At 43.3% G+C, this 17,754-nt stretch overlaps 1 protein-coding gene across 1 annotated transcript in view; it reads left to right on the top strand.

The window, feature by feature from the left end:
* Positions 1–13,091: 13,091 nt before the first annotated feature.
* The window catches only part of NR3C2 (nuclear receptor subfamily 3 group C member 2), a 470,603-nt gene continuing 465,940 nt past the window's right edge, over positions 13,092–17,754 (top strand). The window contains exon 1 of the mRNA XM_068279226.1: positions 13,092–13,674. The gene's annotated coding sequence lies outside the window, so the exon portion shown is untranslated. The remainder of the gene's footprint in view (positions 13,675–17,754) is intronic.

Consider the following 17,754-nt stretch of genomic DNA (forward strand, 5'->3'; position numbering starts at 1 on the left):
AAAAAATGCACCTGTGAAAAAAACAATTCACTCACCTGGCAGAAGTCTCCTCTCCCGGCATCTGGCGCGCAGCTCCCCGACGATCCTCCAGCAGCACATCTCCCGCCCTGACAGGCAGAGAGCAGGGCTATGGCAAGATGGCGCCCGAAGCCCTGTACTGGAGACACAAATACTCTCCAGTGCAGGGCTTCGGCAGCCATCTTGCCGTAGCCCTGCTCTGCCTCCCGGGAGACTGCGGGCTGCGGGGAATTAACTGGCCTGGCGTCTATTAGACGGCGCAGCCAGTTCCACACCTGGCTGGGGGGTCCCACAATCAGGAGGGCGTCAGGGTTCCCCCCTGCACGCGGCTGGCGGGCCCCAGAAGGGCAAGCCCCAGACACGAGGGGGGCTTGGGGGGCGGGGCGCCACAGGTTTACTCGCCTGAAATGACAAAATGGCTAGAGGCAGATATAATAACCTATACAAACAAGTGTATTTGTCTACTAAAAGAGTTTGTAGTGGGCTTTATATCCAACGTCTATTTTCTTACATTGCCTTTTCCAGATGCCCCAATGAAGGAAAAGTAGCGATGAAAGAAGGGAGTGGTGCGATTTGAAGAAATTAAACTGTCTGAATTTTTCCTTCTCTGCATTATTGGGGGTTTGGCAAGAGTGTGACATGGAGAGAGGGGGAGGGGCATGTCTTTTCTCCTAATGTTGTCAAATAACATTTGCTTCCCTAAAGTGGTTGTATCTCCACCTGGAATTTTTGCTTTCTGTACATTACAGTGAATCTGAGAAGCCCTAGGGCCCGTTTCCACTACTAAGTGATGCGAATGCGGCTACCTAGCCGCATCGCATCACTTAAGCTGCCGGCCGCATCACTTCCGCATCTCCCGATGTGGAAGTGAATTGAAGAGATGGGATGCGGCTGCGGGCGGATGCGGCCGTGCGAGAATCTGCAGCATGCTACAGATTCTCGGATCGCTCCACACAACATGCACACAGTGGAAACTGTCCCGTTGCCATGCATGTGTTTCAGGACTCCCGTGGTGCGATGCGGCTATGTAGCCACATCGCACCGCTCCTAGTGTGTCCGCAGGTGTCCTGAAACACATGTACGGCAATGGAAGAGTTTCCACTGTGTGCATGTTGTGCGGAGCGGTGCGAAGCAATCCGAGAATCTGCAGCATGCTGCAGATTCTTGCACGGCCGCATCCGCCTGCAGCTGCGTCCCATCTCTTCAATTCACTTCCGCATCGGGAGATGCAGAAGTGATGTGGCCGACAGCTTAAGTGATGCGATGCGGCTAGGTAGCTGCATTGGCATCACTTAGTAGTGGAAACGGGCCCTCACTGTTCTCAGCCCACCTTCATCGCCCTTTCTCACAATGCCCCTCCTCTCTGCATTTTTAAGCATGCATGATGATGTCATCATGTATATGGCACATATGAGGGCTACCCAGGAATGCCAGATTGACAGGCACTTCCAATTTGCTCTCTGCACAATGGAAATGGAGGGTAAATAGCTATATGAAGGTAGGACTGGGCAGTGTCAGTCAGCACTCTTAAATTAATTATTTCACTGTCAGTTCCCTATTCTCCAATTGAATGTTCAAGCTAATAAATAAATAATAAGACATATACCATTCATACACAAGTCCTTTTGTCATTTGACACCTTTTAAAATGACCTTTGCATTTCAGTCTGTAGCCAGCTATTATTTTTCAGTCATGCTTTATAATTATAAATATGGTTACTTGTAGTCAGGGCAACTGGGCATTCTGGTGAATGGCTTGCTGAGCCGTTCCTCTGCAGACACACGCAGTTGCCACTTCCTGTCAGATATTGGCTCAATGACGCGCCCCCTGAAACAGCTATCTCACATGTCTATCTCCACAGCAGAGATGTTAAGATGTTGCCATGTAAGAGAGTTTAATATTATTTGCTGAAATCATTGCACCCTATGTGGTTGGTCTGGAGGAAATATGTTTTTATTAACTCACAAAATTTTAGACACCCTTCAACAATACTATAGCCTCTAACATTAACAAACAATTTTCTATTTTTTTGCAGCAACATTTCTTGCACCAAATCTATGGTTCCTTAATCAGTAAACTGTGTGCAAGCACACATTCTGTGGTGATCAAGTAGAGAGGGGAGAAAGGTCAGATCACAGAGGCGATAACTGTGCTATGTGACTGAGCTATTTTAAATAAAACGCTGGCTGGACAGAGTAAGAAAAAATAACATGTACACAATCTACTTCAGTTACTGTATGTAGCCTTCTACATAGCAGGCAGACAGGATCAAAGCAGTTCATGGTGGACATACTGTATCCATTTTCCCCATTACATATATGGTAGATTTGATCACTCTGATTGAATCATCTAGAAATTGATCCTGAGGGCAGCTTGATCGATGTCTGATTGATTTTTAGCCGAAATAGATTGAATCGTAGATCATACGAAATGGAAGATATCTATCGAGCTGTGGCGGGTTGGGAGCAGCAGTACATCAATGGCCCACAGCATTGCATTACTGAACTCTATTAAAAATATATGTCTAGTGTGTGGCAGTAATAACTCCCTTGCAGATCAGACAGGGATCTATCCCATGGTCAGATCTGGTGGCCATCTACACTCACCTAAAGGATTATTAGGAACACCTGTTCAATTTTTCATTAAGGCAGTTATCTAATCAACCAATAACATGGCAAGGGATGTTTTCTTGGCACACTTTAGGCCCCTTAGTGCCAATTGGGCATCGTTCAAATGCCACGGGCTACCTGAGCATTGTTTCTGACCATGTCCATCCCTTCATGACCACCATTTACCCATCCTCTGATGGCTACTTCCAGCAGGATAATGCACCATGTCACACAGCTCGAATCATTTCAAATTGGTTTCTTGAACATGACAATGAGTTCACTGTACTAAAATGGCCCCCACAGTCACCAGATCTCAACCCAATAAAGCATCTTTGGGATCTGATGGAACGGGAGCTTCATGCCCTGAAGGTGCATCCCACAAATCTCCATCAACTGCAAGATGCTATCCTGTCAATATGGGCCAACATTTCTAAAGAATGATTTCAGCACCTTGTTGAATCAATGCCACGTAGAATTAAGGCAGTCCTGAAGGCGAAAGGGGGTCAAACACCGTATTAGTATGGTGTTCCTAATAATTCTTTAGGTGAGTGTATAAATGCATGGCCTACTTTATCAGTGCACCATTTAACTTGGATACACTTGTCAGAATCCTGGCTTCATCCAAACCAAATGCTGGAAAATGTTTCATCTAGTCTCAGTGCAGTATTTGGCAGAACATTTGACTGAGGTCTGTTGATGTTTACCCACACTGCCTTGCAGTCCTAATAAACGGACTGCACTATAGTCTTTTTATAAGGGATTGTAAGGAATAAAAGTGGAACAAAGGAATCAGTGATAGTGATTGTCATGTTTAGGAGAGCTCATGGAGAAGCAATTGATTTGTTTAATCAGCTGATAGATTTGCAAAGCTCTGATTTGCTTTAATAACACCCTGCTTTAGCACACTATCATGACTAGCAAATCAGAGACTTACATATCTGTCACTTGACCAAACTAATTACTGTACATGCTTCTCCATGAGTTTTCCTAGACATGACCATCACTAGTCAGTAACTGATTTGTTCAAAGAGTTCAATCTGATGTTGAACTTACTAAATATACATCTTATCAAATGCCACGCCTCAGCAGGTGGCTGCCCATGGCAACCCACCATCTCAGGACTCTTCCTAAAGAAATGTTTTCCTTTCTAGGACCTTTGGACATCTAGGCCCATATGCAATTATCTTTTTCTCCTGGGTTTTCTTCAGGTGTTATTTGTGATATTTTCAAACTTGTCAATAAAATGTCTTTTAAGCCACCAGCAAGCAAAAAAAATACTCAAAATAATTTTGACAGTATTTTTTCTAGTACTTTTGCAAATTGCTGAAAACTTATTCTAAATCCAAGATGAAAAATTATCTCCTGGAAAAAAACTCAGGAGAAAAAGTTAATTGCATATAGCCCCTAGTGTCTGGAATGTGCTATGTATCCCTGATTGCACCTGTGAGCTCACTCCCAGGATTGTGGCTAACTACCTGAGCATCAGGATTTCTGTGTTCCTGTTTTATGAGAGACTTATACCTCTATGAACTAATATCTTGACTTTGATCTTGGCAATACTCTGACTATCCAGACAGCACAGGAACTAGGGGAATGATAGGGGTCATGGAAGGCTCAATAGGATCCTGAGCCTTCCCTCTCTATAGGTAAATATCTGACTTTTTTCCCTCACTACAGATTTGCTTTAAAGAGGAACTGCAGTGAAAATAAAGTAATGAAAAAAAGTGTTTCATTTTTACAATAATTATTTATAAATGATTTAGTCAATGTTTGTCAATTGTAAAATCTTTCCTCTCCCTGATTTACATTCTGACATTTATCCCATGGTGGCATCTTTACTGCTGGCAGGTGTCTGTGGAAAGAGAGCATTTTTGGCAGTTGGAAACATCTGTTATTTCCCACAATGCAACAAGACTCCCACAGTGTGATGTAAAGCACTCTGGTGCTGACATCATACTGTGGGAGAGGTTTCACTACAATATCAGCCATTCAGAGCTCCCTGATGATCCGTTTAAGATAAGGAAAAGATCTCTCATAGGAAATGGGTTATCATCTACTGATCGGGATGAAGTTCAATTCTTAGTCACAGTTCCTTTTTAAGTGGCTACTGACTTATGTATGGAACACCATTCAAATTACACATCCAAAGTTTTCTGGTTATTTTGCGAAATAATAAAACACAGTACTCAAAACAGTATCTGTTAACTGTAACTGGAGAATCCATATATAAAACAAGAATAGAAAAGGTACCAAACATGTTTTGTAGCAAAAATAACGTATCTACAGGCATCAATCTAATATGACATAGTTAAATGCAGCTATTATATTTCATAGCACCACACACCAGAAATCAGTGCCAAACCTTCTGTATTGTACAGTTAAAAAAAAAAGATATATTATTTATTAGGCTGTCATGAATGTATATGCTGTAATTGGTAAAGATTTTCTGGGGAACACAGACATTTAAAACAATCATATAGATCAAGTACATCATACATAACATCAGGATGTTATATTGCACATAGTGGAGATGATCTGTGGATTTGTGAATGGCCAACACTCGGATGAAAAACTACAGTAGACTGGTCAGTCCAAGCGGACACCAAGGACTGGGTAAATCTTGAACAAGCCTTTGTAGAAATCCAAGTAGCAAGCTTACCTTGGTGCCCACTTAATCCAACTACTGAACTGACCACTCCTCACCCCCTTATAACCGCTTCTTTAAAAACCTTTCAAAAAGCTACTAAACAACAATCTCTATCCCACTTAATGGGACCCATGACTCCATTACTCCACAATCCTGAATTCACACCGGGTCTAAGTAGAGACTACCTGAAAGGCTGGACTTCCCAAAATCCTCCCAGAATAGGCGACTTTCTAACCAATGGCAAAGTAACTCCATATCAGCAATACAAAAACCTCACAGCACCTAACCCGATCCCCGTGTGGACATATCGACAAATCAAACACTACATTTCATCAATAAGACCAATAACCAACTTAAGGCTTAATTTTACTACCTTTGACCAGAAATGTAAGTCGCAGGAACACCAGAGACATGTCATCTCTTGGCTATACAACTTACTCAGCCCAGTAGACACTCAAATTTTACTCCCATTCCAAAAAGAATGGCATCAAATCTTAGGTAAACACCTTTCAGATGTTCAATGGGAACAACTCTACATTAAGGCCCATAAATCCTCCCTAAATGTCCTAGCTCAAGAACTAAATTATAAATTCCTTACATCCTGGTATTGCACCCCAGCAAAACTCCAAAAAATCTTCCCCACCGCCTCCCACACTTGTTGGAGATGCCAAAACAATAAAGCAAATCTAAAGCACATAGCATGGGACTGCCCTAAAATAAAGGCCTACTGGACCAAAATCCACCAAACAATTAGCCAGATTACTAGTGCCAACCTTCAGTTTAACCCAGAAACATTCTTATTGCATGGTTCTCATGAATCATTAAAGAGCTACAAAAAGACCTCAATCCCATTCCTAATAAATGCAGCTAGGGCGCTTATCCCAACTCTCTGGAAATCTGCATCTATTCCAACCTTTAAACAATGGATTCAGAGAGTGGAAAAAATCAAGGAAATAGAGGAAAACATCTTGCTAGCTCAGGACAAAGCAGAAAAAATACGGTATCGCTTATCTGGGCCACGTGGTATGAATTCCAAGATTCAGACACTTATAAACAAGCTATGCTACCCTCCACATAAAGTCACATACACACCAAGACTCTGGAACCTCACCCAACTGTAATCCCTCGACACTTAGTTGAGGTCTCCGCTCTGCCACACCAAGAACTCAAATAGTGATGCTCTAAACCTAGATGGAAACCCCAAAATTTACCCTACTATCATCTAAAATTAAATCTGTGAACCCAAGCATGACTATAACTGTGGTTATAAACATAAGTGTAGTTATAGCTATGGCACCTATAACGATAAAAATTATAACAGCTACTACGCTCAGATCCTACTGAAACACTGACTTACTTGAAATAACCTGTTTTGCTCTTCTATTTCATAAGGTTTTTGAATGTAATCATATTTAGTGCTCAAAGTTGATATTTGGCTGCCCATTGTTAAAGTTCTGAAAAATTTTTTGTCTAAATTTAAACGCAATGTTATATCTCGATGTTACTCTGATTTAACCTGAACTTAATTCAATATAACATATTGAAACAGAAAAACTACAGTAATAGCATGATAGATAATTTAAAGTGTCTATCAGGCTGTTATAATTGCCTGTGTTCCTGGTGAGGGAACTTCTAAAGTTCAGAAAATAACACCATCACTACTGTGTTACAATAAGATACTGTCTTATATTAATTTTACCCCCAAAAGATGTTTTTTTTTTCGGGGAGGGCTTATAATTTTGAGGGATGACACTATGTACTCCTCTGTAGTCAGATGTGCTTCCAGGGGTCCCAGTCCTCAGCGTAAGCCCCCGTCCAATATAGCTGTTCCCTTCCTTCCTGATTTGCTTTTTTGTAGTCCAATGTGCCCCAGGTGTCCCGGGCCCCAGCGGCAGCCCTCAGCCAGGAATAAAGAAAACTGTAACAGCCTGATAGGTATTGCATTTCAAACAAAGGCAATCGCTGCCTTGCCTTGGATGCAAAAATGACCAGAAATGGCCCTGGTAATCTACAATATGTAAAACACTAAACAAGGAACAAGTTCATGGGAGGATACCATATAGGAAGGCAGGAAGCCGCTGTTGTCCAAAAAAACAAAACAAAAACATTGCTACACATTTAAAGTTTGCAGAAGAGCACCTGGATATCCCACAACAGTACTGGCAAAATATTCTGTGGACAAATGAAACCAAAGTTGAGTTGTTTGAAGGAAACACACAACACTATGTGTGGAGAAAACAAGGCACAGCACACCAACATCAAAACCTCATCTAACTATGAAGTATGGTGATGGGCGCATCATGGTTTGGGGCTGCTTTGCTGCATCAGGGCCTGGATGGATTGCTATCATCAGAGGAAAAATGAATTCCCAAGTTTAGCAAGACATTTTGCAGGAGAACTTAAGGCCATCTGTCCACCAGCTGAAGCTCAGAAGAAGACGAGTGTTGCAACAGGACAACAACCCAAAGCATAGAAGTAAATCAACAACAAAATAGCTTAAACAGAAGAAAATACACCTTCTGCAGTGGCCCAGTCAGAGTCCTGACCTCAACCTGATTGAGATGCTGTGGCATTCCCTCAAGAAAGCTATTTACACCAGACATAACCAGAGAATATTGCTGAACTGAAACAGTTCTATAAAGAGGAATGGTCAAAAATTACTCCTGACCGTTGTGCATGTCTGATCTGCAACTGCAGGAAACGTTTGGTTGAAGTTATTGCTGCCAAAGGAGTTTCAACCAGTTCTTAAATCCAAGGGTTCACATACCTTTTCCACCAGCACTGTGAATGTTTTCATGGTGTTTTCAATAAAAATATGGAAACGTTTAATTATTTGTGTGGTTTTAGTTTAAGCACACTGTGATTGTGTATTGTTGTGACTTAGATGAAAGTCAGATCACATTTTATGACTAATTTGTGCAGAAATCCATTTAATTCCAAAGGGTTCACATACTTTTGATTGCTACTGTATATTCTCCCTGTTTTATATCATTACTATGAATTTCTAAAATCAATAAAGAGGGCAGATTCACGGGACCAGCTAGAGCTGTAAACAGACAACAAACTGACAGGCAGGAAGTAGGCATATCCGAGGAATAAGAGATCACATAGACAAAATGAATGTATGTAGAAATTCATGCTTCAGAGGAGAAAACATAACTAATATTTTAAAAATAATTCAAGTATACTTTAATAGGGGATTATGATAGGCTTTAGCACAGTGTTATGTGTGAGAACACATGAATAGATTTTAACCATATAATATCAAACTGTCATTTTTAAAAAGCTAACAAGTGGAACCTTGATTTGCAAGCATAATTTATTCCAGAAATATGCTTGTAATCCAAAGCACTCTTATATCAAAGCAAATGTACCCATAAGGATTAATAGAAACTCAGATGATTTATTCCACAATCCAAAAACAGTTATAGAAAAATACAAAGTACTGTACTGTATAAAGTAAAACTTTAATAAAAGACTGACTTTCACTATAACAGAATCAATGCTATCTGTTGGCTCAACCCAACCTTTTTTTCTGTGTGGCTTTAAAGAGACACTGAAGTCTCAAGAAAAACATCTTTATATTTAAAAAATGTGTTTAATATGCTAGCCCTACCTAAACCGCCGCATTCCCGCCGCTGTAATCTATCTAAATCCCCCCTAACTCCCCCCTCCCTCTCCCCCGCAAAATCCACGACACTTTTGGTCGTGGATTTTGCTGCTATAGGAGGCAGAGCTATGAGCCGCAGCTCTGCCTCCTTACGCGTCAATCAGCCGTGTATCTCCGCCTCTCCCCCGCCCCTCTCAGTAAAGGAAGACTGAGAGTGGCGGGGAGAGCGGAGGCGATCCGAGCTGATAGACATGCTGAGAGGCAGAGCTGCAGCTCATAGCTCTGCATCTCACAGAAGCGCTGCCCGGATTGCCCCCCGGCGAGTTAGGAGGGATTTAGATAGATTACAGTGGCAGGAGTACGGCGGTTTAGGTAGAGCAAACATATTAAACACATTTTTTTTTAAAAAGATGTTTTTATTGAGACTTCAGAGTCTCTTTAAAGAGAAACCATGACCAAGAATTGAATTAATCCCAATCAGTAGCTGATACCCCCGTTTACATGAGAAATCTATTCCTTTTCACAAACGGAACATCAGTGGGTCTGTATGGCTGATATTGTGGTGAAACTCCTCCGACAGGAAACTGTGAGGACCATGGTCCTGACAGTTCCTGACTGTGAACCCCATTGCATTGTGGGAAATAGCTGTTTACAGCTGTTTCCAACTGCCAAAAAAAGCAAGCAGCAGCTACTTCCACAGACATCACCTGCCAGCAGTAAAAATGTCACCATGTGATAAAACTCAGAATGTAAATCAGAGAGAGGAAAGATTTTACAATGCGCAAACACTGACTAAATCATTTATACATAATTATTGTAAAAATGAAGCACTTTTTTATTACATGATTTTCACTGGAGTTCCTCTGTAACAAGGAACTTACCCAACAGCAGTTGCTTTTGCCTACGTTTGAGGTTTTCATGGAAATGTGACATTGTACAGTCCCTACACTCAGATTAAAGGGAACCTGAGGTGAGAAGGATACGGAGGCTGCCATATTTATTTCCATCAAAACAATACCAGTTGCCTGGCAGTGCTTCTGATCCTGTTTCTCTAATACTTTTAGCCATAGACCCTAAACAAGCATCCAGCATCTAATCCTGTAAAACTTCAGCTGACTGAAGTTTTACAGGATTAGCCATATGCTTGTTCCAGGGTTTTGACTCAGACACTACTTATGCCAGAAGATTAAACAACTGGCATTGTTTACAAGGAAATAAATATGGCAACCTCCATATCCCCCTCACCTTGGGATCCTTTTAAGTACAATCCTGCAGCGTCAAAGGTAATAGACCACCAGCTCAGTTGTGATGATACGTGTATAGGTTCTTTGGTTGTATATGAAGATGTTGCTTATCAAGTCAAATTTTCTTACAATGTTTTGCCTGTCTTACAAAGCACACTCAAACCAAATTACTCTCAATCCAAGGTTTTACTGTACTAACAACGATACAAACAGCTATGTGACACAAACTAGAAAGTGCAGACTATGTATGTATCAGGGAAAAAAAGGTGGAAATGGGGCATCTAAAGGTTTGCTACAAGGCCCACTAGGTACTGCCCTGGTTTCTCAATTTGCAGATGATGGCTCTAAGTAGTTCACTGTAATCTCAAGTTTTAGAGAGTGCTTTGTAATACTTCTCCAAATTACATATTTCAGTAACTTTCATTTTTAGGACTTCTGTAATTTCTTTTGTTCAAGGCATGTAGTGCAGCTTGTCGAGAAATTTTAGGCAACTTCACATTACTGGAAAGGTTGTATTTAAGTGATGTTTAGATTCAATAGGTCTGGCAGCAAACAAAATGGGTCATTGGCATTTGAATCACTTGTTCACTGGATGGCAATTACTTTTGCACATGGGTAATATGAGTACTGATTTTATTTCCTTCAACAAATCAAATGAGCATTCAAAAACTGTGCAGCCACACTTGATTTATGGTCGGGGAGTTATGCTGGCAACACTTGTGGGTGATTGGCCGCACTTGCTAGGGAAAGAAGGTGGACATATGAGCAGGTGTCATCTCTGGGTGAGTGGGGGAAGGGGAGGAGAACCTAAGTGAAATAGTCCAATCACATTTTTGCAGGTGGGCACAATGTTTTATAGTTACACTCCTGCCAATAATTATGGAATAACCATAGTACACCACTGCAACTTGCCTCTGAATAGACATGTAATGTAGTCAGTGGCATGGTACAGCTACAAAGTTAGTGGTGTGGCTTGGCCCTCATTTTTGACCCTTTTTCCACTTTCCACTCATCATGGATATTGTTACTATTACTACTAATTTATAAAGTGCCAACATCTTCCATAGCGTTGCACTATATAATCACAAGACAAGAGTTTAAACCCTTGTACAGAGTACAAGACAAATCTGGAGACTACTACAGGCAAATACCCAACAAATATACAGTTCAAAAATATACAGTGGCTGTAAGAAACAACTAGAAAGAGAGCCTTGCCCTTGTCAGCTTACACTGTAAGGGGGTGGGTGAGGAAAAGCGAGGTTGGGCAGTAAGTAGGGATGAGCTCCGCTGAGCTCATTTATTCGGAATTGTAACTACAACTTGCTGGCTGGGAGGAGGGGGGAAGGTGTTTAACTTACCCTTGTAGCTGCCTATAGCCAATGTTCCAATCCATCCCCTCTCGGGTTTGAAGAAGGTAGCATTGGAGTGACATGAACGTGATGGAACGTAAGTTGGAGTGCATCAACTATAGGTAAGTTAACTCCCTTGCCATGGCCAGCAGGGTGTAGTCGGAATCCGATTCCAAATGGATTAGCTCTGCAGAGCTCATCCCTAGTAGTAAGCAAACAGAATTTGGGTTGTAAGGGTTCTCTTAAAGGATTCAAGCGTTGAAAAGGGGCAAATATGTTATAGGGCAAGGGCAAAGTTCCAGAGGAAGGGTGAATCCTGTGACAAGTCCTGTACATGTGACTGTGAGGAGTTGGGGACACAAAATGGGGATTTTTAAACCATGGTGGCCCCCTATTAGCACAAGTGTGATCCCCTATGTCTCCCATTGGGTGCTCCCTGTGGGAATATGGGTGGTCCCAGTGTCGCTCATGGTAATATGGGTGACCCCTGAGTTCCCCATGGTAATATAGGTATCCCATGTGTGCTCCATTACAATATGGGCGGCCCCTGTAACCCCTATGGGAATAAAGGTGGCTTCTGTGTCCTGCACTGGAGTAAATCCCCCTCCACACCCCCCCCCCCCCTCCTTCTGCATGAACATTACGGTTGTGCAGCTGACTGACTATTTAAAACTAACACCATACTTGCTGACAGGTTTCCTATTCCTAAGGTCAGCAATAATAACCCAGAAAAGGCTCTAACCTCTTTCGATGCTATCCAAAATTAGAGTGTTATTCACTGGTATTGGGATTTAGGGTACATTAACACTATTGAGCATATTCACTATGTAGCAGTAAAATTACTGTGGGCTGGAAGCGCGCACCAATTTTACCAGTACTTCCAACAGGTACGTAGCATGCGTTGTGCTTTCTGATCCTGATTTTTTTCCATCATTTCAAGTTGCATGCCTCTTCCAGAATCGCTGCGGGAGTTAAAGGTGACCCACGCTGGAAAGCGATGCTGAAAGCCACCAAAAGCTGTCAAATGCTTTTCTGCATTCTTGCTGCAGACGTTCATCTGAACTGAGCCTTACTGTAAAACTATTCTAGCAAAAGACATGCTCCTGATAAGCCTCCAGATATGCAGACCATTAAAACTACATTAGCAGAATGCAGATTACCATTAATTTATAAATGTATACAATAATCTCTACCAAAAATAAATAAATGTTTAAAGAACATAGTTCTCCTATTAAACTAGTTTACCCTAATTGCAATGTACATATGACCTACAAGAGGGACAACTGGGAAAGAAAGAGGAACAGTTGGGAACTATGCAGTATATTTATATTCTCTAATTTCTCTCACATTGTATCCCTTACATTTTTAGCCTTGCCCTTTAGAGGGCTTCAGAAGAGCGAAGAGGAAAAAGAATGGAAGCGCTGTAAGGTAACAGTACTGTAATACTGCATGGGAGACAGTAAAAGTGAAATTCTTCCTGAATCAGACACACACACACACACACACACACACACACACACACACACACACACACACACATACACTGGCAACACTGTACATCATGTGACTGGTACTGTCACGTGACCTGCTGATGTCATCCTGACTTCACAGCTCCTTCTCTCTGCATGGGAACTAGACAGTACCGTGCTCAGTCTGCCTGTCACTCAAGTGCTGCTTCCAATACAAGTAGTGGCCGGGCAGCGCTGTGCCTGTCTGTCAGCTCAGACGCTGGCCAGCACTAGACAGTGCGCCTGGAGGAGCCGTGCACAGCGCCGCCAGCAGCCGGGATCAGTGGCTAGACTTCCACGAAGAGTGCTCTGGGGGGAAACGAGGAAATGTCACGAGCTGGACGAGCAGGAATGAGAGGACGAGTCTGACTGTGGAGAAGGAGGAAAAGTTTTACAAGTCAGCCCAGCGGCCGGAGTTGATGAGAGGCAATGTCAGGCTGCAGGTGCTGACCTTTCAGCAGCCAGCCCAGGCTCCCCAGTCTCCGGCTGCCTCTGCCTGTGGAGGGTGTGACTGGACACGCCGGTGAAGCTGTCATCTGCCGGACGAGATCGCTGCTATCTGGGTCAGCTCGGAATCGCTTGCAGTTTGGGGCAGACTATTTGAATTGGTGTCTTGTGGATCGCTGTGTACAATATTGTGGCAGCAGGAGAGCAGCTCCCCGCCAGCCGCTTACCATGTCATAGGAAAGGTGAGTGGCAATAATGGCCAGCCAGTGTGCAGTGATCTGCCAGTGCCATAGTGCAAAGTCCAGGCAGGATAGACTGAATACACATGACATGATCAGCGCCTCCTCTCCCATGTCTAGCCTAAACTAAAGTCAAACTTGTGTGTCTCCTTCACACATCCTCCTCTGCCAGCGCCACAGGGGTTAACTGTCAGCCGTGTTACATGTGACTCCCATGTAGGTGGTGTGGTATGTTACTTTGCACGTTGACACGCATGATCAGCACTTGACATCAGTCCATCTGGTGCCGTTTCTGGGGACAGTCTGGCTAGGCGACACTTATGTCTTTATATTTTATAAGGCAAGTCTAGTTAGCGAGCGCCCAGACAGACTCAGACAGTAGTGTCTCCATAGGCTGCAATGCATTGTATGCAACACCATCCTCCTAGCTTGTGTTTGCTAGACTTTAGCGGCCATCCTTGCTAAGTATTTATTTAAATCAACTGCAGATCATCTCCCCCGACGGAGCGGATCATATTACGAATAGCATGTTCATAGTGTCTTAATTTTTATTTACATTTATTTTTTCAAATATAGTTATGTATATTTTTTAAAAAAAAATTAAGAAACACCTCTGTACCATACACTCGTTCAAATGGATGTGATTAATGCCAGTTAGCAGACAGTGGCATTGTAGTGCACCGTTTATATTTAATGTTTTTCCCCCATGCATTTGATCCGTATGTTCAGTGTATTTGCACTGTCCGGTTTTTATTTTACTATTCTGCGTGTTGGCGGCGTGATTTGGAAGAGCTATGGCAAGTTTTTTAGGTGTGTTATTTTGCGGAGCCCAACATCAGCGAAAAGAATGCGAGATCCAGAGGAATAAATGCGAGTTTCTTATTACTGTAGTTTCCAAACAGCGTAGGAACTTTTTTTTTAATATATATTTTCACAGCTCAGTCACCGACTTCCAGATACAATATTATAAATCCCTCTGACTTCAGTCACTTCCATTATGTGCACTGTAGCTCTGATATGCATGAAATATGTAACTTTCAGTGACACACTCCATGCAGCCTGCTGCCTGGTCTGCCACATCAGGAGTGCAAGAAGGGATGCTGTGCAGTAGCCCTTGGCAACCAATCAGGGCTCACCTTCCATTAGTTTAGAGAAAACTGTCAAAACAATGGCAGAGGATGATGGATCAATTGCTGCTGGTAGTTACACGTTGCACCTTGCTGTTTATCAAATAAGGGCAGCCACCTTGTACTACGTCTGCTACATAAATAACGAGGCTGGTGGGGAAAAGGTTGTGTTTGTTCCAATATTGATCAGTGGTCAGGGAAGGAAGGAAACTCAAGTCATCTCAATATATTTTAAATATTCATATTTTTTTTAAACGACTGGGCTACATAGTGGTGGAAAATTCCAGTCTTCAATATACGTGTATGTCATGTATTATTGCAAACTAGTAGTGTGTAGGTTTGAACTTGATACCGATTGCTGGCGTGCCAGGTAATGCTGAATAATAAAGCACACAGGGCAGTAGGCTGCATGCCAAATAGCTGCAGGCCTGTGTGGCTCACCGTGGTGCAGGTGGAGCTTCCCAGCTCTGTCTCCTGGAAACTGCCAGTGTTTTCATTCAAATCATCATCTTTGCCCTTTTCTCTCCCTTGCTCTACCTGCTAGGTCAGTAGTGGATTTCCAAATAACCTTCCTATAACCTGTGCTGCCTGAATTAGTTTTTGGGTGTGCCAAGGGCTGGAATTCTAGGGAAGGCATGTCTGCCCAGAGGTGGTGCTGCATGCTTAGGTGATTGTCTACCTGTTGTAAAATGTCTTAAAATCAGGCTTTGATAAATAGTATTATTGTATGACAGCATTCTAATGGTGTTTTAAAATACTAGGATTAAACCCCCCCCAGTTTAAAAAAAACAAATTTAGAAACGAGAAAAATCATCTGTGGAACCCCCCCCCCCCCCCCCCAATTTTCCACAGATGATTTTTCTCGTTTCTAAATTTGTTTTTTCCATGTGCGCCATTTGACAGCTGACTATCGGCGTTAGAAATCACACGCGGTATACAGAAAAGTAGTGGAGGCAGCAAGTTTTTTCCCGCAGGTTAGAAACGTACTATGGGCCCTTTTACACTTGATGCGTTTTAATGTGTTGCATTTTTATGCATTTTTTTTTCTCCATAGCAGAGCTTTGTGAATAAGGTTCAGTTTTTCAGCGTATAGTATGAAAGAGGCCAGAGAAAAAACATGGACACTGGACTGCACATCAGTCGTTCTTTCAGTTACAACTGACAGCAACTGATACAGTATAAAAAAAGACCCTTAACCACTTAAAGGGGTTCTGTTGCCCTTTTTCACAATGTAATTTAAATCAGTAGTTATGTTCCTTTCTCATGTACAAATATTTTCTTCCCTATCTTGTATTTTAAAACCAGTCCTGTCTCTTTCCTGCTCCTTTCAAATTTTTCGTCTAGTTAACTAGACGAATATTTGGCTCCAGGAAGAGGCAGACAAAGCTGCAGCTTTTCTTCCCTGTTCTGCCTCTCCCTCCCCCTTTACACGTCATCGTGTGAGTCATCCCTGACCTTTGTGCGGGTTCCAGAGAGCAGGGGGAAGGAGGCTGAATGCTGAGGAGAGCTGCCCCGTGTATTTTTTAGATAAGCTTATCTCTCTGTAAAAGAGGTAATCAGGGACTGATTATCTCTCATCCTGTCACATCATCTGCCTACTGCACTGTGTATATATATATATGTATATACATAGAGAGAGACATTGAGATAGATACACCAACATTGCAGCTGACAGTTCACAAAAAAAGTATAACGATTTTTCTATCTAACATACTTTGCACGGTGAAATAAGTGAGCAGCACTGCAGGATGCGCAACTCCGTTAGTGATACGTCACGGAGGATGCAACGTTTTCGCCGCATATGCCGAGCAAGAGAGCCTACGCATGCGCAGTTAGGAGCGGCTCTCGTGCACGGCAGGACATGGAGAGGGCGAATAGCGATGACCCAGAAGCAGTTCCGGAGTCACATGGGCTCGGCGGCCATCTTAACAATCGGAATATAAGGTTAAATTTATATTTTTAACTTATTTATTGGCCTCGGAGAGCGCCGAAAATAGAAGTGCTAAAGAGAGGGCGCAATGAGGGACATAGTTATAGGTTTAAATCGATGTGCACGGAAATCACCACAGATCTTCTTTAAGGACCGGGCTTGTTTTCCATCATCTGAGCTGCGTAGGCTCTCCAGCCCACAGCACAGATCACCTTGCAGCCAGGGCGACCAGACTCCCCCCCCCCCTTTTTTCCCTACTAGGGGGATGTCCTGCTGGGGGGGTCTGATCGCCGCCGGCTATCTGCGTGTAGCGGGGGGCTCCTCAAAGCCCCCCTCCGCAGCGATATTTCGCCTCCCTCTATTTCCCTCCCTCCCCTCCTTCCCATGGGCGGTACAGGTCAGCAATTCGTCCTGTACCGCCTCTGATAGGCTTCAGCCTATCAGATGCCGGCGATCCCCGGCCAATCAGAGGCCGGGGATCGCCGTTCTCCTTTACGGCGCTGCTGCGCAGCAGCGCTGTGCGACGGAAACACCACGGATTTCTTCCCCGTGTGTTTACATTTAGCCTGTGAGCCGCAATCGGAGGCTCGCAGGCTGCTCATGGAGACACCCTCCGTGAACTGACATGGAACGTCCAATCAGAGGCCGGGGATAGCCGATCTCCTTTACGGCGCTGCTACGCAGCAGCGCCGTGCGACATAAACACCGGGGATTTACATTTAGCCTGCGAGCCGCGATCGGAGGCTCGCAGGCTGTTCACGGAGACACCCTCCATGAACTGACATGGAACGTCCAATCAGAGGCCGGGGATAGCCGATCTCCGCCGTGCGACATAAACACCGGGGATTTACATTTAGCCTGCGATCCGCGATCGGAGGCTCGCAGGCTGTTCATGGAGACAGCCTCCGTGAACTGACATGGAACGGCCACTCGAACGAGCGGCCGTTTCCATGTAAAACCACTTACGACCTGCCGCCGCCTATCGGCGTTAGGCGGTCGTTACAGAACCTGAACTGAAAATAAAAA

This window comes from Hyperolius riggenbachi, chromosome 1 (assembly GCF_040937935.1).
Source record: "Hyperolius riggenbachi isolate aHypRig1 chromosome 1, aHypRig1.pri, whole genome shotgun sequence".
In the NCBI taxonomy this organism is placed as follows: domain Eukaryota; kingdom Metazoa; phylum Chordata; class Amphibia; order Anura; family Hyperoliidae; genus Hyperolius; species Hyperolius riggenbachi.